The 23,574-nt window shown below is 37.0% G+C and overlaps 2 long non-coding RNA genes across 2 annotated transcripts in view; one reads left to right on the top strand and one right to left on the bottom strand.

Annotated features, from left to right (window-relative positions):
* Nucleotides 1-3,056, bottom strand: part of LOC139044785 (uncharacterized) — a 49,860-nt gene extending 46,804 nt beyond the window's left edge. Inside the window, exon 1 of the long non-coding RNA XR_011501950.1 lies at nt 2,898-3,056. This is a non-coding gene — a long non-coding RNA (uncharacterized lncRNA). The remainder of the gene's footprint in view (nt 1-2,897) is intronic.
* The window catches only part of LOC139044786 (uncharacterized), a 70,730-nt gene extending 48,511 nt beyond the window's left edge, over nt 1-22,219 (top strand). The window contains exons 3-4 of the long non-coding RNA XR_011501952.1: nt 17,948-18,333; nt 21,032-22,219. This is a non-coding gene — a long non-coding RNA (uncharacterized lncRNA). The remainder of the gene's footprint in view (nt 1-17,947; nt 18,334-21,031) is intronic.
* Nucleotides 22,220-23,574: the final 1,355 nt, after the last annotated feature.

Below are 23,574 nucleotides of genomic sequence, written 5' to 3'. Positions count from 1 at the left end.
CAACTATAGGGGCCAGCCTAGTCGCATAGTAGTTAAGTTTGTGTGCTCTGCTTTGGCAGCCCAGGGTTATCAGTCTGGATCCCAGGCACGGATCTACACACCACTCATCAAGCCATGCTGTGGTGGCATCCCACATGCAAACTGGAGGAATATTGGCACAAACATTAGCTCAGCAACAATCTTCTTCAAGCACAAAAAGGAAGATTGGCAACAGATGTTAGCTCAGGGCCCATCTCCCTCATCAAAAAAACCCAAGCAAAACAAAGCTCTAAATATAATTGTAGTTTTGTTTCTATTTCTTCTTTTCATTCTGTCAATTTTTCATTCATTTACTTTGATGCTTTATTATTACTTGTATACAGACTTAGGGGTATTGTATTTTTATGTCTGGTAATATTCCTTATCTAAAATTCTGCTATGTCTAAATTAATGTACCTACACCAACTTTCTTGTTTGTAGTGCTTGCATTGTATATGTTTTCCCCTCTTTTAATCTCAGACATTCTGTGTCCTTATATTTAAAGTGCGTCTCCTTTAAACAGCATATAGCTGGGTTCTGATTTTTTTTTCTTTCATCCAGTCTGACAATCTCTGCCTTTTAATTGGAGTCCATTTGCATTTGATGTTATTAGATGGGTTGAACTCTGCCATCTTGCTATTTATTTGTCACCTCTGTTTGTTTTCCTTTGTTATTCTTTCCTTGTCTTCCTTTAGGTTAATGGAGAATATTTTCTTTTTCTTTTCTTTTTTTTTTGTGAGAAAGATTGGCCCTGAGCTAACATCTGTTGACAATCTTCCCTTTTTGCTTGAGGAAGATTGTCGCTGAGTTAACATCTGTGCCAACCTTCCTCATTTTATGTGGGATGCCACCCCAGTGTGGCTTGGCAAGCGGTGCTAGGTCCACACCCAGGATCTGAACCTGCGAACCCTTGGCCACCGAAGCCGAGCACGTGAACTTAACCACTATACCACCTATCACACTTTTTCTTTTTTAGCTATACTTCTTTAATTTTTAGAGTCTGCTTTTATGATTAAAATATGTCATTTATCCTATCACAGTCTTCCTTGAATTGATATCATAATTCCTTAACTATACACAAAACAATATAATTTTTTTTATGCTCTCCCATCCCACCATTTGCTCTAATGTTGACATATATTTAATTCTACATACAGTATAAACCCCACAAAAGACTGAAAAAGGCAAGTCATAGAATGAATGAAGTTATTTGCAACACATATCACCAATAAAAGGCTTGCATTCAGTATACTTAAAGAACTACGAATCAATAAGGAGAACACAACCTATTATAAAAAGATTTTAAAAGATAATTTAAAAAAGGAGAAATTCAGATATCCAATAAACATCTTAAAAAAGTGATCAATTTCATTAGTTATCGGGGAAATGCCAGTTAAAATCATGAGATAGCACTACATACCCAACAGAATGACTCAAATAAAAAAAAAAAAACACCCTCTCATACACAGCTGGCAGGTGTGTAATTAGTACAGCCATTTTGAAAAACAGATTGGCATTGTTTTCTAAAATTCAAGATACTGAGGTCTCTATAACTTATCAGTTCCACTTCTATTGAAATGCATGCAGATAGTTCATTGCAGCCTCAACAGGAGCAAGCATCCCAAGTTTCCATTAACAGAAGATTGGACACATAAATAGTGCATATTCATCAATGTAAAGCTATTCATTAAGAAAATGAAAGAACTACAGCTGAACGGATCATCATGGACAAATCATACCAACATAATGAGGTAAAGAACGCACACGCACAAAAGAATACATACTGTATATGACACCATCTTTAAAACGCTCAAAAACTATTTAGGTATTTAGCATGTATACTTGAGCTGTAAGACTATAAAGAAAAGCAAGGAAATGATAACTATAAAAGCGGATACACAGATGTTTACTGTATAATAATTTGTTAAGTTGCAAATTTTTGTTTTATGTACTTTATGTGTATTTCACAATAATGAAGTGACAACCAAACCTGATTAGATTATTCTTTGAAGGATGACAGTGACACTCCCCTCCGCCCCCACTGAGCAGATCCTTTACTTCATAAACTCATTAGCCAATAAATATAAATATAGACTTCTCTCCACTTTATCTTAAAGAGGTATATTTTGAAGCCCAGGAAATGGACCTTTTTTCAGACATAATGCACATTTGAAAACTTCTTTGGGGTTTAGCACAGTGCTAACAATTTGGCGTCAATAAATGAATTAATGAATGGGAAAGTGACCAATGTAAGAATATAAAGACAAAGAAGAGAGAAGAATGTGTGATGAGTTGCTAATCCTTTCAAGTTTCTTTCAATTGGGATCGTTGGCATTCCATGCTGTCTACTTCAATTTTGCTTACTCTGTGTTTAGAAAAGTAGTTACAAAATTTTGAAAAGGGTTGAGTGGGATCTTAAAAGTCATTTGGTCCAAGCAGTTACTGACAGACAACCCAAGTCAGACGGCTGTACCCCTCCCTTATGAGCACTGTCTTTGAGTCAATCTATTCCTTCTCTGCACAGTTTTGGGTATATCCATGTTTTTGGCATATAGCTGCCTTATATCCCTAGGTCTCCAACCAAAAGCAGTCATGAAGATACAAGGAAGAAACACCCTTATGATGAAAACGTATTTGGGAAAAGGTATAATGCTTCTCTTTTAGCATTATTTTTTTTATAAGCCCTATAAGCATAAGGACGCTGAATAGCTTGCTCATGATTGTGTGAACAACTCAAAACGTCAGCTGCTCAATAGAGTTGAGTGATCAAATTCTTAACTTCGGCACAAATAAAGACTGTCACATCAATGTGCACCTTCCCATCCTGCTAATCATCCTAATATTTTAGTTAAAGCCATACGATTTAGCAGAGTGCTTACCTGAAAGGCAGGGTAGATTTTGTATTTAAACACAAACACTCACACATATGAAGAGGTGACAAGAAGCCAAACACATCCCTCTAAGTCTAGCGGAAGTCCTCCCCGTAGAAAACTGCAGGCAGGGGCACAGAGGCTCCTGTTCTATTGCTTAGTGAGACTGGATGCGAGACAGAGCAAATCTCCAACAACACACACGCACACACACATACACACATTCACATCCGCCCCTTCCAAGCCAGCGTGCCATCTAAAACCACAGCACAGTGAGTGGCGATCTAAATTCATGGGCAGTTTTGTGATGACTCCTCATGAAGTTGGCCTGTTTGTGAGGAAGAACAGCTGTCAGTTATGCTTTTCTTTTCTTGCACTAAATTAAGTGAACTTGGATTAAATTCCAAAAAACGAAATTTATGAAGTATTGAAAAAATTTTGCATATCAGCCCTGTAAGCTATATATGTTTTAACTTTAGACCCTGAGTGCTGCCTTCAAAAAAATAATGTAAAACCATTTCCCTTGGGCATTTTTTTTATCACACAGTAGTTCTATAGCTCTTTTTTACTACATGTTCTCTCCCTCTTCAGAAAGGTAAACCTAGAGTAAACTCTGAGTTCTGACATTAATAAACAGAAAGTTTATTGACAAAAAGTCACTCACGTGAGGTACAATCCTTCCTTAGTATCTGCAGGGGATGGGTTCCACGACCAATGTTTGCATAGAACCTAGGAACATTCTCCTGTATACTTTAAATCATCTCTAGATTACTCACAATACCTAATACAACGTAAATGCTGTGTAAATAGTTGTTATACTGTATTGTTTAGGGAATAATGACAAGGAAAAAAAGTCCATATGTGCTCAGTACACATGCAACCATTAGGCCTTTCCATCCACAGCTGGTTGAATCCGCGGATGTGGAATGCGTGGATACAGAGGGCCAACTGTTTGTTCTGTTACGTATTTCTGTTAGAGTGACAGCCAGGAACTTCCACATCATTGTTAACGTCAGCGACATTGGAACTACTCAAGAAAGCTGATTCTACATTCAGAAAAATTTTTTGTTCTCTCTCTTTAGAGGCTAGTCAACAATAGAATTTAGTAACCTGGAAATTCTCCCTAGACTGGAGCCGAAGCAGTTCCGAGGGTTTTGACCCTCTGGTTTTCCATTTTAATGTCTTACTTTATGTAAATTCCCAGATAGGCATTTATCAACTGAATCCTCTTTTAGCCTGTGTAAAAGAAAAGACACATTATGGGCTTACATGGGGTGGAAACCTTGTTACTGCCTGAACCAGGCCCCATCTGATATGTTGTTAGACAGGTAGGGCAATGACTGACACTGTCTTAAACTGTGTGTGAGCGCTGGTTGCACCTTTGAGGGGAGATAGACTCAGAGGGTCTTGGTGGTGAGGGGAGGGTCATTGTGTCATTTTTGCAGTGCAACTTTTAAGGCAACAAAAACCCAGGGCATTTGGGATTATGTTAAGATGGTCAGTAGCACACTGAGGCTTTCGCCTGCAAAAGGTAAGGGTATTGGAAGATCAATTTGAATCACCCAATTACCTCATTTTATCTGACTATTAGCTTAAGGGCAGGTTTTAGCATTAGCTTACAAATGGGGGCATGAGGCATGTTGAAGCTAGAGAAATTCATTCTGTAGAGGAAAATGCTGGGTAATTAAAATGTTGACTCCTTGACATAATATAATATTTTTAAAATCCATGTACTGGCTAAACTTCTTTCCAGAGGCAATTTGTCAAATTTGCCTGAATGTGAAGACATTTACATCAGAAGAAATTATCTCTCTTTTATTTAGTTTATCACTATTCTTACTACTTGTTAAATGTTGGTCATTAAATCTTGAATGTTTTAAATTCTAAATAAAGGGGAATTTTAATTTTTAGATGATTTTTTTTATGTATTTTTAATGTATGCAAACTGACATTTTAGATAATGGTAAATATTTAAATTTTCCTTTTCACAAAGTAGTAAGATGTATTATATATATGAATATAACAATTTGAATGGTACTGATTTTAAACAAAAGTAATGATCAGCTTTAAATAGGATAGCATATGTTTTAGATTATTAAATTTTTATATGTAGTATTAAATAAAACAAATATTTTTGCCTCCATAAATTTAGAAAAATACATATATGTGTCAGGCAGCCAGTATGAGTGACTTTTCTTTAGGTGACATGAACGTCTTCCTAGTTCAGGTTTCACTTTGTTGTATAATGTGCTTATTTTCTTTGTCTTTCTGGCTGAGGGGATGACTCCAGAAATGGCCATGCTGTGGCCCACGAACCCTTCTTTTTATCTTTTATCTTTAATTTGGGTGTATATTGTCAGAGAGAGAGAGAGAAAGGAGAAAGAGAGGACAGAGGAAAGAGAGAAAATGCAAATGGAAATTTCCAGAAATTGATCAAGATTAAGTAGAACCAAAGAATGTGAACTGTATAAATTTTATACCTGGGGGGCCAAAAATAGTCTTTGGAATACATGAAATTGGGAAAACTAAGAATTGCTTGCTTAGGGAGAAATCTCTCTAATTATGAAGAAAGAAAGTAAGTAGTTACTATACTATAGGTTTCTATTTGTTGGCTTCTATTCAGCAATATCATCTTCTGGCGCAAAGAGAGAAACCTAGACATGGCAATAAAAGGAAGAATTTTCTCACTTTTTCGTTGGTTGGAGTTGGGCTGAACGTAAGGGTGAATATAGGATAGAATGTTCTTCCCAAAGTCATTCACTTCACTGTAGAAAACTACTGATTTGTCATAACTCTTCGATACGTTTGGCATGAAAGGCTTTGCTACAACTTTCACAGAAAGCATTCATTCAATCATTCATATATTTATTCACTGTTAATTCATTATACAGCAAATAGTTTTTGAGTATTCTGTGCTGGGCAAATGTTCAATTCTCCGGGGCTATGTTGATGAATAAGACAGACAAGGTCCCTGTTCTTAAGGTGCTTATATTAGACCGGGGAGACAGACAGAAAACAACCAAATGGACAAATGAATGAGATATTTCAGAGAATGAGAAGTACTATGAAGGAAATACAGCTGCAAAAGAGAGAAGGATAGACTAGTTATGGAGGGAGAGTGCTACTTAGGAGAGTGATCTGGGACGGCATCTCCGAGGGTGACATCCAAACCGAGTCATGAATGACAAGTAGAAGCAAATCATGCATGGTTTGCTGGGAGTGGAGTCTTCTAGGCAGAGGGAACAGCAAAGTACAGAAGGCTAACAGGAGCAAGCTCGGTTTATTTGAGGAGCAGAAAAAAGATTCTTGTGATTGGAGACAAGTGACCATATCAAGGACTGTCAGGACGGAAGGGCAAAAGGAGGTCTTAGCTTTGTCACGTGGGGCCTTAGAGGCTGTGCTTTATTTCATATGGGATACACATGGTCTCCTTTGTGTTTTGTCACTATAGCATCAACACAAACAGTCGTAGAGTGAAAACTCTGCTCCCTTCGTAGTTTCTTGTATTCAGTCAAAAATAATCAGTTTAATTTACTTTTCTCTTACTGAATTGATTTTAAACAAACAATTATTTATGCTTTAGTTAAGCAAAGCCTTTAGGTTTGTCTTATGCTGAAAAGCATAAGAAAAAAGTAAAGAATACAAATATTTTAAAACAATATACCACCAGGAAGACACTATAAGGCTCAAAAGCGGCTCTTCTTTAGCTGCACTGAACTTTAGGCGCGCCCTTTAGCCAAGTCCACACGGGCCAAATGTAACGTAAGTCGTAGCATATCTTGCTCAAGAATGTTGGAGAATCTATAACTTCAACATGTGTGATTCATATTCTTGTGACAGAGTTGCCTTTAAACTTTGAGGTTAGTGAAATATGGACAAGAGCCCAAGAAAGTTCGAGTAGGGGCATGTCCTAGGAAAGCAGGTTCTTGCTAGTCATATAGAGAGAAGTTCAGAGGAGGAGTTGAGGTTGGCCTGCTATGTGCTATGTATTCAGTCAACAGCATAAGCCTGGGGCTGATCAGGGAACAGGCTTTCTGGGATAGTAAAAGTTCCTCATTTTTACATAGATTTTTCTTTTTTTTTTGGTGTGGAAGATTGGCCCTGAGCTAACATGTGTTGCCAATCTTCCTCTTTTCTTCTTTTCCTCCCCAAAGCCCCAGTACATAGTTGTATATCCTAGTTGTATGTCATTCAAATCCTGGGCCACCGCTGAAGCACATTGTGTGAACTCATCCACTCAGTCACGAGGTCAGCCCCCACATACAATGTTTATTGACTGCAAAGCTTAGAGAGCATGATATGAAGTTTCCTCTTCATTTTCCTCAAAGTGGCCGTATTCTCATCTCTTTTCTATCTTGTTGACCTTTGTGAAAAATATAGGGAGTCTGTGGGGTTTAGTAAAAGGACGTACTTCAAACTTTGAAACAGTTAAAAGTCGTCTTTTCCTAATGCTGTTTTACTTTTTCCATTTAATTTTCCAGTCACTTGATCAACAAATATTTATTTCTTTTAAAAAATTTATTTATTTTTTATTGAGGTTATCACAGTTTGCAACCTTGTGAAATTTCAGTCGTACATTCTTATTTGTCGGTCACCAGAGAGGTGTGCCCCTTTACCCTTTGTGGCCGCACTCCACCCACCTTCCGCCCAGGAATCACTACATAAATAGTTCTCTTTGTCCATGGGTAACAAATGTTTATCTTAAGTGACAAGCTCTGTGGAAACATTCACCTCCAACATTACCTCTTCTGTGAAGCGTCACTTTATACTGTGTGGGACAAAGAGCTCTCTGAATTACAGCCTAGCACAGCACACCGATGGGCAGGTCCCACGTGAGACATCCTGGTGGATACCACATGGGAAGATGGCGTGGGATGGTGGCAAATACCCAGGCCTAGCTTTCTGTGTGGGCTCAGACAAGTTCTTCATACTGGCTGAGCAGCCTCTGTCTTGAGATTAGTAAAACGGCAATAAGACCTACCTGAGGGGTTTTGTGAGTTGAAACTAGGTTCTGTGTGGATATTACCTGGTAGATAGAAACGACTTGAAAAAGGGCAGCTGTTGCTATTATTATGTAAAAACTCAATTAATTGCCAATATTACTGACTAAAATCTTTCTGATCTTTTTCTCTTTCTAAGGTAACATCTCTCTGCTTTTATCTTCTTTAAAAAATAATTTCACATTTTAAATGGCGAGCCTCAGGCGTATCTAACTTCTCACTAGAGTGAATTTTCTAATCGAGTATAAATCAGTCAACACGTTTCTTAAAAAAAAAATTGATGATGTAATTGACTAGTATTCAGTTTTATTCCTTCTAAATTTGGTGTCTTAAAGGTAGATATGATAATTAGTTGCATATAATTTTCAGAAAAATCACATAAACTATTTAAAAAAATTGCGGGGCCGGCCCCGTGGCTGAGTGGTTAAGTTTGCAGGCTCCGCTGCGGCGGCCCAGGGTTTCGCCATTTGGGATCCTGGGCACAGACATGGCACCGCTTGTCAGGCCTTGTTGAGACAGCGCCCCACATGCCACAAGCAGAAGGACCCACAACTAAGAATATACAATTATGTGCCGGGGGGCTTTGGGGAGGAAAAAAAGAAAATCGGCAACAGATGTTAGCTCAGGTGCCAATCTTTTTAAAAAAATCGTATCTCACAGGTAGAAGTGATGCGTAAGAATCTGGAAACACTTTTCTCTGTGGGCCTGGGGCTAGTTTTCTGAGTCGTGTATGAGGCTCTTCTTTCTTCAATTTGAAAGATTACAGCAGTTCTGTATGTTAAACTTGTCTGATAAACAACACGCTAAATCTCTAAATCTATGATCCTAGGAAAAATGAGATAAAGTAAGAGAGACTGTGTGTTTTGGTAAATTATACAGACAATATTATAAATATTTTGCCTTGCGTCTCACAAAGACATCACCTCGGCAAGGGCACACTGGCAAGCGTGTCTAGTGGGAACAAACATTTTCACTTAATAAGGATAAATGATTGTTAGGAACCGAATATTTGTGCCCCTCCCCCCCACCCGCCTCCGGCTCCTCGAGTTCATACCTTGAGATCCTAACCCCCGATGTGATGGTAGGAGGAAGTGGAAGTGGGGCCATTGGAAGGTGATTAGGTTAAGAGGGTGGAGTCCTTATGAAGGGGATTAGTGCCCTTATAAAAGAGACCCCAGAGAGTTCCCTCACCTCTTCTGCCACGTGAGGACACAGTGGGAAGACAGTTGTCTACGAGACAGGCTCTCCCCAGACACCAAATCTACTGGCACCCTGATCTTGGACTTCCTAGCCTCCAGACGGTGAGAAATAAATATTTGCTGTTTAAGCCACCCGGTCTATGGTATTTTTGTTATGGCAGCCTGAAAGGACTAAGATGATGTATACCTATCACTGTTTTGTGAGCTGTGGGTCCTTATCTAACTTTTACAGTGGATGACACCAAAGACTTATGCTTCGGAATAGTAGCGAAGAATCCTATTTCAGTGAATAGCACCATCATGCATCCAGTTTTCAAGCCCCAAATCCTTTCGATCTTGATACTTTCATCTCTCACACTTTCATGTTCAAATTATCACAAAAATCCTGTCATTTTAATGCCTGTGTATCTCCGCTCTCCACCAAAACTACTCTAGTCCGGAATACCAGTACCTCTCGGACTGCTCCTTAGCCTCTGGACTTTTCTATCTTTTCTGTCACTCTTGCCTCAGGATATTCCAGTCAGATCTTCACAATATAGCCTTGTGATCTTTTTTTTCTTTTTTTTGAGAAAGATTAGCTCTGAGCTAACTGTTGACAGTCCTCCTCTTTTTGCTGAGGAAGACTGACCCTGAACTAATATCCATGCCCATCTTCCTTTACTTTCTACTTTCTATGTGGGACGCCTGCCACAGCATGGCGTGCAAGTGGTGCCATGTCCGCACCTGGGATCAGAACAGACAAAACCCGGGCCACGGAGAAGCAGAATGTGTGCACTTAACCGCTGTGCCACCGAGCTGGCCCCAAGCCTTGTGATCTTTAAAAAAGGCAAACATGAGCATATTATTCAACACCGTGTTATACCACTTACGAACTCCGCAATTGAGACCCTTATTCCTGGGATAAAGTGAGAAACTCCTTAAGCTACAGCCATGGCCCCTACCTCCTTCCCAGCTTCACGTGGCTCTGTGATCCTTCTCATTTTTCAGTCCACTCACACTGGCCTTCTTCCCAGTCATAAAATGGACCCTGCTCCTTCCCTTTGCGGATGCTGTTCCCTCTCGAAAGTTTACTGTCTGCTCCTTGCCTCGAATTGCATTTCCTTCTAAGCATCATTCAGAATTAGGTTCAAGTGATGTCTCTGTTGAGGTGAAGTCCCTGAGATAGCAGAGGGCACTCTCCTTCCTGGCTCTTTTCCCCATTGCAGTTTCCACTTGTTTGTGTGGCTTGTGTATTTTGTAGTTGTCACTTCTCTACACTCGAAGTACCTGGACAGCAAGAGCAGAGGTGGAATTTGCTCATTGTTTATCTCCAGTGCCTGGCACTTAAAAGTCACACAACACATACTTATTTTAAGACTCCAAGCTCCATGAGGGCAGAGGCAATGTCTGTATTGTTCACATGTGTATATCTGATACCATACACATTCCTAGGATGAGTAAATACATTTTCAAAGCACTTTCTCATTTATTTTGTTTGACCCTCCCAACTATTTCTTGAGATAAACAACTCAAGTTCCCACTCCTCGTGCATTTGGCACTTCATCTTGAACACAATACATCTCTAAATCTAGTGCTTATCAAAGGCATTAAATTATGTTTTCCTGTCTTTCAATTCATTCTGATATTTTATTATTATTTCAAGCCTTTTTTATGCATTGTACACTTTGAGTGAGGATCCCACATCTCTTAAAGCATTATAGGTGTACATTGTTCATCCTTATTCAGAGTTTTTCCCACTAGACACACCCATGAAGGCTTTGTGGGACGCATGGCAAACTATCTACAGCATTGTCTATATAACTTACCAAACCGTGTGGCCTCTCTACTCATTTTTCCTAAGACCACGGTTTTAACTGGTTGCTTATCAGACAAGTTTAATGTATAAAACTGCTGTAATCTTTCAAAATGGAGGAAGAAGATCCTCACACATGTGACTGCAAAAATTAGCTCCAGGCCTGGAGAGAGAAGTGTTTCCAGATTCTTCCGCATCCTTTTAGACGGAAGGGGTTTTTGAGCCTCGCTATTCTTCATTTACAGAATGAGGATATTAATACCCACCTCACAGGGTTACTGTGAGGATTAACGTGGATAAAATTAAATGAAGCAAAGTATGTGAGAATACATTCCAAATCATAGTTAAAAAATGTGAAGTATTCTTTCATGGATAGGTATGGAGATTGGCTAACGTTTATTTGTTAGGTAACTCTTATAAGGTAGAGGATCATTTCAAACTATTTCCAAATTTTACCTTTTCTCTTTCTCCCTTCTCCCCTCCATTCTCGTTGTCCTTTCCCAATGCCTCCTTCTTAGCCTGTTTCAATAACATTATAACTCTACCCACTAAAAGCTCTCCTCTCTCCTCTCTGATCCATTTTCTTCCAAAGTCATCTCTCTCAAACCTTTTATGCTCTTTCCTACTTTAGATTTTCTTCAAGACCAGTGACCTTCTTTGTTTGTTCTTTTTTTTTGCATCCATCTCTAGTCCCTGGAATAAAGTAACTCCTCAATAATGTTTATTTTTAGTTTGTTTAAGCAACAAAATCTGGTGGCCAAGAGCACGCTATTCTCCAAAGTTGGACCCACCATCCCAGGTAATGCTTACGACTATCCATTGGAATGTGGAAAGAAAATATTAGACTTTCTTCCTAATTAGTTTTCAGAGCATACTTTTCAAAACTTTAATTCGTATTTTTATTTTGTATGCATTTATATTTGCATACTAGTACATATGCATCCCAATAAATAAGTATACATATATTGAGAGTGTATCCTCAAACATTTTTCTGATTGTATCAAATAGCTTTTTGCTGCAATAATGCTGTGAAACAAGTAATTCCACAATCTCAGTGGCTTACAATAATACACATTTACTTCTTGCTAGGTTGGCTGGGATCGGCTGTGGGTCAGCTCTGGTTGGCTGAGTTGTCTGGGTTCAACTCCAGGCTCGGTTTTGGATTTCTGGTTGGGATTTGGGTCTGTTTGATGTCTCTCCTTATTCTTGCGTGAGCACCTAGTCAGAGAAAAATCTTCTCATGGTGAAGCACATGACTGCAAAAGGCCTGGCGGAATCGCCCCCTGCCTCCTAAATCCTCCACTGGAACTAGCACTGTTTCTTCTGCCTGTGTTCTATTGGTCAAAGCAAGGCACATGCCCAAGGCTCATGTCAGTGAGGGTAGGATTATATATTCTTGCCTGGAAAGAGAGAGGAGAGTGAATATTTGCTGAACAGTAGTCCAATTTACTGCACTGATAAAAAAACATGCAATAAAAGACATGTGTCCTTTGGCCTTGCCCTAGAGGGTGAAGTCCAAATGTCATATGGTGGCATTCTCAGACCAAGACTATGTTTCCAGTCTCGTCTCTCAATGCTGCTGTTTACACACACTCTGATCTTAGGTCTCTAGGCTGGTTGGGTGCTGTCCTCCAAACGTGTTATGAAAGCTTCCACCTCTGCCTTTTGTGGACAGTGATTCCTACTATGGAGCAGGTTGCTGCTGTTGGGGAGGACGGAATTCAAGTCACTGCATCCATGGGTTGTTGCAAGAAGTGTTGTGGGCTGGGTTGGATTCAGAACCCAGGAGGTCAATATGACTTGAGAGCAGCAGTGAGGGATACTCAGGGAGGGGCAGTTTCAGTCTCAATAGAGTTTGGAATTATTGATTAAGGAAGCCCAGAGTGTTCATGCAAGGGATTCCAAAGTCAAGCCTAATCCTTAGGCTAGGTAAAGAACCTGGCATCTTGGAGGCACTCAAAAGATGTTGAGAGAGTTATGTATTCGTATATGACCACCTCAGACCATGTCCATTGCTATCATCCTGGTCTGAACCACTGTCATCTCCAATCCAGAGTTTTGAGATAGCTGTCTGACTGGTCTTCCTATTTTCATCTTTGCTTCTTCTGAGTCTCTTTTCACACTGTATCACTCCTCTGCTCAGAACCTCTAATTGTTTTCCTTCTCACTGGGAGATGAAATCCCTACAGAGTCTACGAGGCGCTACATGATTTGGCCCCTTGTTTTGTCTCTCTCCACGTCTCCTATAACTTGACTTTCCCTCCTCCCCAGCCACACTGGCCTTCACAGTGTTGCTTGAATATGTAATTCCTCCAACTCACCATTCATACTCTTGCACAGTGGTTCCCTCAACCTGCATGATATTCACAAGGATCACATGACTTATTCCCTTGCCTCTTTTAGGGTTTCACTGAAACAACACCTTCCTTAGGAGGCCTTCCTGAATACCCTGTCTAAAATTGCACTTCTCCAACATAACTCCTGTCTTCTGCTGCTACTGTTCTCCATAGACGTTTGCACTGTTTGAGAGATGTTGTAACTTTATCTGCTTATGTCCTGCTTCCTTCAGTAGGGAGTAAGCTCCGTGAGGGTGATTGTTGTTGCTGTTTTGTTTGCTTTATCACTGAGAATAGTTCCTGCGTATTGTAGGTCCTCAATCAGTATTTGGTCAATCAGTTAATGAAAATTTCACCATCTTTTCTAGTCAAAGTGATTCTTTCTCCTTTATTTTTCCATAACACTTTCTCTGTATCTATAACACTTTCTCTGTACCTATTTCATAGTATATGTCATATTCTAGCAGTATAGAATCAATTTGCATATTGCTTATCTCTCCTATTAGGATGGGCACCCAGTGCTGAATATTGCGTGTGCCTAATATATTCTTTTATGAATTGAATTTATGCTCTTGGAGACATTTTATTATCTTTTTACTTTCTTCTACTGACCCACTATTGTCTCATGTTCAAAATTGATCACTTCTTAGACACCTAGTCGTTGCATTCTCACTGTTTGTGTGGACAGCCCATCCAAATAGAGAGTTATTACATTTACTCAATCTTCTATGTTTTTGAAAGTTACTCTTTCTTTGGGCTTGGATGATCGTCTTGTTGGGAGGCATAAAATGCTTGATGTTTCCTGGAACAATCTCAACTTTCAATAATGATTCAAATTAAATGAAGAAAGTTTGGAGCTTCAAGTTCTATGTCATTACATTTAAAAGTGTCTTCACAATGAAAAAGAAACAAAAATGGAAAAAGGATGAGCATGGAAAAGAGAGGGAGAAAAAAGTAGACTTGGATTAGGTACCAGGTGCCAGTCGTTAAACAAATTTCATTCAACAAATATTTATTAACCTACTCCTATGATAGGCAATGTAGAGGCTGAAGGATATTACCAGGTTCTCCCTTATAGATAACTGCTGTGTATATTGTTTAGGTTGTGCACTGTGCAAGGGTTCCATAGCAATGGGGGTTGCTTCACATAAAGACATCCTTATTTTGAAAATTAAAAATTATTTTATTCTAATTGTTGAATTCAAACAAGGATGATCTGCATATTTATTATGACAATTTTCTGGCTTGTGACAATAAGGAATTTTGCTCTATTGATATAGTGTGACAAATTTCCAACAGATGGATATAGAGTGGCTTAGTACAAGAAAGAAGATATGTATCATTCTTCTTTACCTTACAAGAGAAGAATGAGTTTAATAATCAAAAAAAACTTTTGATCCAATAACCTACGCATCTAAACAAGGAGCTTCTTATTGAATATTGTCATGAACATCTTAAAAAAAGTTCCCTATTGGTTTTAATATGCTGGCTTAACAGGGTACCATGTGCTATAGTTCATACCATCTGCTATTTGTTTCCTGGACCAGAATTGTACTGCTAAATTACCACTTAATCTATAAATTGTTATATTATGATACAAATTCCTATGTAATGATTCAATTTCCATTAACAATCTACAAACTATGTTTTACATGGATACTAATTAGAGATTACCGTGTAACAATTTAATTATGTTACAATATTGGCTTTTTTTTTTGTTACTATCAAAATGTTGTTACAAAAGCTAACTACTTAAAATTTAGAAACATGTTATTTTTATTTTTATTTTTTTTAAAGATTTTATTTTTTCCTTTTTCTCCCCAAAGCCCCCCGGTACATAGTTGTGTATTCTTCGTTGTGGGTTCCTCTAGTTGTGGCATGTGGGACGCTGCCTCAGCGTGGTCTGACGAGCAGTCCCATGTCCGCGCCCAGGATTCGAACCGACGAAACACTGGGCTGCCTGCAGCGGAGCGCGCGAACTTAACCACTCGGCCACGGGGCCAGCCCCTAGAAACATGTTATTTTTAAATGTTGCAAATGTTTGAAAAAGGTGCTATTTCCCCGCAGATGTTGAAAAAGAAAGTTTAAATAAATTACTAGTATCAGAAAAGAAATAATTGGGAAATTTTTAGAAAAGAAAATTAAAGAGAAACTTTGGCTGGTTAAATAAATTTTCTGGAGAAATAGGTGGAATGACAGAAGAAAAAAGGAAAGGATTTCAAAATTACAGTTTTCAGCAGAATGAAGCATAGGTATGTCATTAATGGAGGGGGATGAAAATGAACCCTCTACTTCAATGTCAACTTTAAATGAAGAATTTCAAGAACAACTTGAAGGTGAAAAAACACAAAAGAATCCATTAAACTGAACATTCTATTTGCGGATCCAGGTTCATAGTCATCTAATTTGAATATGAAATAAAAAGACATGACGCTGTTGTTGAAAAGTATCCAATTCTTGTAAGAAAGTTTAACATTCCAAAAGAAACTATAGGAAAGAATATTTCAGAAATGATTATACACAAATTCTTCCAAATGTTGACAATGATTAGATTATAGTTATTCTACCTCAAAAGATTCTCTCTTTTGTCTATATTGTAAATGCTTTGGGGATAGAAAAAAAATCCAATAATGATTGAGAAAGTATGCAATGGCTGTCAGTTTTTATTATATATTCTTAGTAAACATGAAAAAAAATGAAATGCACATCATCAGCAATGTAGGTATTCAAAGTTGAAATCTTACAGAAAAATTTTATAACTATTGATGCTACCAGAAATTATTTGGAAAAGAGAAAACTATTCACATACTATGACTGACCTCTTGACATACATGATCCAGTTTTTGGCAAGGCTATGTCTAGTGTCAAGAGGATTATTCAGGAAACTTTATGAGTGAGATAATGGTGATTTGCTGTGTTTTGCAGAAACTATAGCAAAATTTTGTAATATCGTGGAAGACATTTGCACAGAATACAAACATTGGCAACATAATATACTTCTTAGGAAATGGAATACAAAACCAGAATTGTAAAATTGTAATAGAATTGTTTGGATAAAAAGAAATATAAAACATGACTGACTTATTTTAGATACAGTCCCTGATATGTGCTAAGAAAAGAGTAAAGAGAAATTATTATTAGATTTGTGGATTATAGGAATGCATATATTTACATATGCGAATTCTTGGGTTGGAATTCTGCTATGTGAACTAAATAACTAAAAAAGAATTATGTACTTTTCTTGTGGACTGAACTACTTAAAAAATAATAACGGCAAAAATAATTCAGAAACGTCACAGATGCTCCTGGGATTAGCCTCATGTCTCAAGGTCAAATTAACGTCTTAAGGATGAATAATATGACGAGTATATATAGAAAAGATGACATTGCACGAAAGAGGCTTTATTCCTTCATCTGTACATTCTTTAAACTTGATAGTTAACAATTCTGTTAAAAAACATTTTTTGACACCACTAAACTTCCTCTTTCAAGAACTAACCAACTGCTTTTGGACTTCAACCAAACATTTAATTGTACTTAAAACACATTTACCAAATATAAAAAACTTAAAAATTTTTGTCAAATATGTGATGAGGAAGTCAATTGATAGCATTATGTCACTAAAAACCAAATTAAAAACAGTGTGTCATGCTCATTTAGAAATTGCTGATGATGTAACTAAAAATACCTAACTATATAGATAGGTATATTAATAATATAGACCTATAAAGAATAATAACATGCAATATTAATACAGCAAATATAGATCATAATACACAATAATAATATATAAAAATGGTATCATAATATAACCACTACTGCTAATACATAATGATACAATACAATTATCATTTAAAAGAGTTTTCAATATTAAAAGACTACTGCAGCCTTTTTAGACTTCTAACACAGGGGTTTGCAAAAAAGTTAGATAGTAAATATTTTAGGCTTTGTGGGCCACATGGTCTCTGTTCAATTACTCAACTCTGCCGTTGAAGTGTAAAAGCAGCCATAGACAATATGTAAGCAAATGAGCATGGCTGTGTTCCATTCAAATTTTATTTATGGATGCTGAAATTTTAATTCCATAAAAATTTAACGTGTCAAGCAATACTATTCTTTTAACATTTTCCCAATCATTTAAAAATGCGAAAGTCAGCTCGTGGGCTGTAAAAAACAGATGGTGGGTCAGATTTAGCTTGTGAGCCATTGTTTGCTGACTTCTGTTCTAGATGACATATACACTTTAAAAAATTGTAGAAATGAATTACTACAAGTACATAAAATTTTACAGTTGCAATTGGCTGATGAAAATAATTAAGAAATAACATATTAGATGGGACGTCATTATGCAGCCTTAATGTACTGAATACAGTTCCAAACCTTATCTGGTTCCCAGTTTATAGTGAACTTTGTTAATATTCATGCCAGTGGAGAATTTATTCTGAAAGTGTAAATTTATTAAACACGTTTTAAGGTCTACAACATCACAAAAAAGATAGCCTAACCCAGTGGCCATTTTTATAGAATGAGACACAGTTATAAATAAATATTGGAATTCCACAACAAATTTATCTGCCAAGGAGGCATGATATGTAACTATTTTAAACAAAGTACTATGTTGTAATTAGTTGGCATTCTTAATATCGCAATTATAATTTTGAATTTTGTATTATTTTACGTTCAATAGTTTGATTTGTGAAGTTCATAAAAAACGACTTTACATTTGTTGCAGTTGTTTAACTGAGAAATAAATGCTATCCTGACTTACAAACTTCTACATGAGGAAGAGATGTCTTTTTCTAATTTATATGGAGGCCCTGTGTGGACCAGCGGAAGCCAGTCCTTGTTGATGGGGGTGGAGAAAAACATCCATCAGAGTCCTAACGGAGAGAGATTAAAAGATGAAGAAGACTTGGCTCCTGTCCTTTAGGTGCTTCTAGCCTCGTCTGGAGCTAGATGTGTTGCAGTTCTAACGTTTATTTGAAAGCAATACTCCTGTTATTGGTTTTGTCCATTATTGTGTGGCAGTGGCTTAATGCCTAGGACTTGACTTCAGAACAAAAACAGCAGTGTACAACCTACCCTACCTTGAGGCAGCGAAGCAAAAGAGGCTGTAAGGTGAGGATGCTGGTACGTGTAAATGTTACATTGTGTGTTTTGGTTGTTTATTCTACCTCCTATCTTTAACAGCCCAGAGTAAAGTCAAGAAACTTCACAGATCCTGCTGGGATTAGCCTCAGGTTTTAAGGACAAAGATTAGTCAGGTTGACAACTGGCTGTTTTTGACAGAATCTGTCAGCTCTATGATCAGCAAAAATGTAAACTGAAGATGTCTTCAGGTACAAAAAGAAATTCCTCAAAGTCAAAGCTCATTGGCTTTTAGACAAAAATACAAAATCCTCCAGAACTGTATAGTTAAACAAAGCTTTTTTTTTAGAAATAAACTTTGAAACTCATGGAGGCTGTTTGAAGATAAAAGAAGAGTTGTTTATGAGCCAACGATGAAAGTGTGTAAAGGGCCACAGGTATTTTGCAATAGACATCTGGAGACCTCATTAGAATTTGAAAGCACCGTGAGGAAAAGAAGTTCTTTAAAGTAAGGAAAGTTGGCTGAGCTTGAGTGAGGTGACTCACACCTGGAAGCAAGGATCTGAGGGAGGTTCTTGCCCTGGTGGTGGTGTGTAGACTGATAGGAGTCAGAACGGAATGTCAATCTAGTTACTGGTTCTTATTATTAAAGCTTTTGAAAGCTTGACTATATAAAGGCAGGGACCCAACACAATTATCCCTTTTAAATTTTTACGTATCTTTGGCATTTCCGTGTATATTTGAAAGTTTTTTTCATTCTGTTCCAGAATTTAAATGATAAATAGGTCAGTGATAGAATATCCAGTCTGAAAATTGTTTATTGATTTGTGGGTGTCTTAGCTCCACGCTGGGTGAATTCATTTTCATATAATATGATAGATTTGTTGACCCTTACAGAAATAAAGACCAAGCTGTACTTGGCTTTTTTCCTTTAGAAATGGCATAAACTAGCCTTAAAATATGATCTCCTGTAAAAACTCCATGTAATTGCAAAAGAATGCTGAAATAAAACTAAGGGCATAAATAAATAAAATGGAAAATGAATAAAACAACATTTAAGGTCAAAGTTAGTTCTTCAAAATAAGGAGTAAATTGAGTAATCTACTCACAGGATTAATTTAAAAAACTTATTATAATTGATAAAAAAAGAGTAAATAGTTAAAATCAAGAATGCAAAGATCATTGAGAATGTGTTTTAAATAATTTCTGTATTACTATTCCCAGTTTATATTAATAAACTTGATGATCAAGTTAAATTATTATAAAATTGATGCAAACCAAATAAGCATAAGAAATAAGGAATATAAATTGACTATTAAGAGAGGAAGAAATAGAAAATGTTACTATGCCATTTAAAAATTGACAGTTGTTCCTAAATGTTGTAAAACTGAAATTCTAAGTTTCCAAAATTTCCAAAAATGTCTTCTTTGGAAGATACAGCTTTCTAAATATGTTACCTAATATATTTTTTGAAATAAAAAATATAGTTTTGAAAGTAAAATATAGTTTTGTATTCAAATATAAGAACACTATCAAATTATAAAAGAAAAAAGGAAACTTCTAGGCAAATATTAAAGGTAAAATAAAAGTATAGGAAACTTAGCAAGTAAGCATAGTCATATAGCAGATGAATAATATGCTCTGTTTGAATAGGGATATTGCAACAAAGTGAGAACTCTATGTCACAAAGATAACACTCATCAGATTAACAAGAAAGAAACCAAAAGCCCACATTGTGAGCTCAATTGATTCCAGGAAGGTAATCAATAAAATTTGCCATCTTTTATTGATTAAGTTACTTAAGTGTACAAAATAGTTTTTAATGGTACACATTTAAAGTGGAGAAACATTACATTCACTTTGGAAATACTAAAGCTGTTTCCCTGGACCAGGAGTAAGATGAGGACATGTCCTGTCATCATTGCTATTTAGCATAACACTTGAAATGCTGGCAATAGCTATTTGAGATGAAAACAGAATCAGACGTAAAAATAAGGAGGAAAATATTTTAGGGATAATTTTCTTATAAAAACACACACGTTAGAAAAGTCAAAAAGGTTATGAAAATAATGAACAGCTCTGGTGTCTCTTCCTCTTCTTGTAAGGGCACCAGCCCTATCAGTTTAGAACTCTTCCCTATAACCTCACTTAACCTTTTTCACCCCCTCACAGGCCCTGTCTCCAAAGACAGTCATATTGAGCGATCGGGCTTCAAAATATGAATTTTAGGCAGGCATAATTCAGTCTACAGCAAGGGACGCTCTACAGAATACCTGACCAATACTCCTTAAAAGTATCAAGGTATCAAAAACAAGGTAAATCTGAGAAACTGTTACAGTCAAAGAGGAGCCTAAGGAGACATGAGCACTAAAAGTAATCTGGTATCCTGGATGGGATCCTGGAGGAGAAAAGGACATTAGGTAAAAATTAAAGAAATCTTAATAAAGTGGGATTTTAGTTAATAATAATGGATTTACATTGGCTCATTAATTGTTAACAAATGTACCCTACTAATGTAATATTTTATTAATAGGGGAAAGTGGATAGAGGTATATGGGAACTCTGTGCTATCTTTGTAATTTCCTATACATCTAAAACTGTTCTAAAAATGTCAAACATTATTAAAAAAACTGTATGCTATTGGATGAAAAAGAGAAAACATAATTAAATTGAAATTTCAGAGGAATTTACACACTTTTTAAATTTTTAATTTTTTTTTCTTTTTTAGGAAAATTAGCCCAGAGCTAACATTGGCCACAAATCCTCTTCTTTTTGCTGAGGAAGACTGGCCCTGAGCTAACATCCGTGCCCATCTTCCTCTACTTTATATGTGGGATGCCTGCCACAGTGTGGCTTGCTGAGCCGTGCGTAGGTCTACACCAGGATCCGAACCAGCAAACCCTGGGCCACCAAAGCAGAATGTACGAACTTAACTGCTGCACCTCTGGGCTGGCCACTACAAACTATTTTAAGAAAACAAAAGATGACAGAACAGAAATACTGGAACAATAGAGAATGGCTTCACTCATCACTATGTATAGCACGGACAACAGAGGAGAACCGAATTATTGACAAATGTACCACATATTACAGTAAGAACCTCCAAATTATCTAAAAGTAAAGCACTAAAAAGCAGAAAGGACAACAGACACTTAGCCTAACTCCGATTAGGTGTTCCTTTACCTGATCTGGATATTCTACTTCCATTTATATTTTCCCTTGGCCTAATTTCCTAATTCTGTTTCTATTTTGGCATGATTATATTGTGCATATTCCTCTGTAAACTTTTTCTATTACCTTATGGAACAGGATAGGAAATTTATAATTGGAAAATAAATTCCTAACTATTGAAGAAACCAAGGATATCATCATAGACAAGATGGGAAGTTCTGATATGGTTCTGCCTTTTTTCTGACCTATTCCACGCTTGGCTCAGATTGCTCTTAATTTGATCCGCGTCTGAATCCTCACTAGCTCTCTGACCTCAGATGACTCAGCCTTTCCAGTGTGCACCCTGATTGGCCAGCTTCAGTGGCTCAGTCCATCTCATTGGAGCAAAGCTTCTCTCAGACTCTCCATCAGTGGCTGTGTGGGGGTCTGTCTGCCTGTTCTCTCTGCCTTGCCTGGGGAGCCTGCCTGAGAACTGCCCCACGGACGATGCTATTGCTTATGATTGGCTCTCCCAGCCTCTGCCTGCATCCCTGGATCTGGGCCTCAGACAAGGGGATTTAAATACATAAAGCTAAAAAAGTTCTGTATAATGAGAATTTTGTATAACAAAATTTCAAAGAAAACAACAGAATGACAAAATAATAGATAAAATTTGTTACAAAAATTTTTGTCCATCTTGTACATATGCTATGGAAAGAAAAAAACTATGATATGAAACAATACAACAATTATACACATGCTACATAAATTTATATAAATGTGTCATACCAATACTAAAAGCCAGTTCAATATAGAGATGAGGAGACACTATATGTATGCAAAAGAAAAGTGAGAAAAGAAATCAACACGTGACAAAATTGAGCGTATGGATCTCAAAATTGAGGGAATGGATTCTAAAACAGTATTTAGGTAGCGTTTTATACATATTTAAGTATCGGAAATCAACAGTTATAGCAAAACACAATGGTAATGAGTGGGCTTTGGGGAAGGCACAATTAAAAGGGCTGCCAGCATTGTAGATTGCTTTAGTCCTTTTGAGAGCAGTCTGGCAAAATTGAAAACAAAGTTTTAACATTGTTCCTCCATTTTGATGTGGTAGGTCCACTTCTGGGCCTCTACCCGTGGTGGTGAGGTTCAGACCAGGCTCTAAGGAGTCCTAGAGGAAAAGAGGGTGGTAAGGTTAGGGGTTAGGGTTTTGCCTTTGTCACTGCTCATGTATTGTGTGTGTGTGTGTTTTCTTTTAAATTAGACAATTAAAATTTGAGTAAACAGAGGGTTTAGAAGGAGTTAAAGTTTAGTTGAAGCTAGTGCTCTGTGGAGGTATCCCTAAGGAGAAAAATGTGTTATATGAAGATATTAAAAATAACTCAGTTTAAAATAGCAGAAAACAGGACACAACTCCAAAAGCCAAAAAAGACCAAGGCAAACAACAATAGCATCACAAAGGAGGACAACATAACTATTCTATGACATAAAAAAGGCAAGTATGGGGCTTACTGAGGTACAAGGGAATATTAAATAAAGTGAAGAAAAAGCAGAATACAAAACAATGCATGCATGATACAATGACATAAAAATGTATGTGCAGTGACAAAAATTGGAAAATAATTTAGAGAAATATAAATAGAGCTTAAGTTCTTTAGGTTTTTTCTATAAAAATGATTAAAGTGCAAATTTTAAAAAATATTCTTTATGTCTATAGAAGAATATGGGTTATTTGGACCGAACTTTCTTAGATGAATGATCCAATTAAAATTATTACAACATACCAGTTTTTGTAAGTTTCTATAAAATTAAAGCCGTGTTGGTTGAATTAGCATGGCATTGTAAAACCGGTTCTCCAGACATTTGAAAGCAAATGTTTGTGTACTCAGATGCATAAACAAAAAAATGATGGATCTTTTCCATGTGGGAGTGTTTTAGCATTTCAAAGTCAACATCCAAAGAAATACACAGATGTATATGCAGCTGGAGAACAGTCTTATTTTTCTTTCCCATTCTGGTCATGACATTTTAATTTTCAGTTTTTGTCTGGATTGGGTTGTTGGGTTCCAGCATGGTCTTGATGAACTATGATTTTAAGGTCTCCAGAAGAGTACA

This window comes from Equus asinus, chromosome 3 (assembly GCF_041296235.1).
Source record: "Equus asinus isolate D_3611 breed Donkey chromosome 3, EquAss-T2T_v2, whole genome shotgun sequence".
NCBI lineage: Eukaryota > Metazoa > Chordata > Mammalia > Perissodactyla > Equidae > Equus > Equus asinus.
This window is presented reverse-complemented; position numbering and strand designations above follow the sequence as displayed.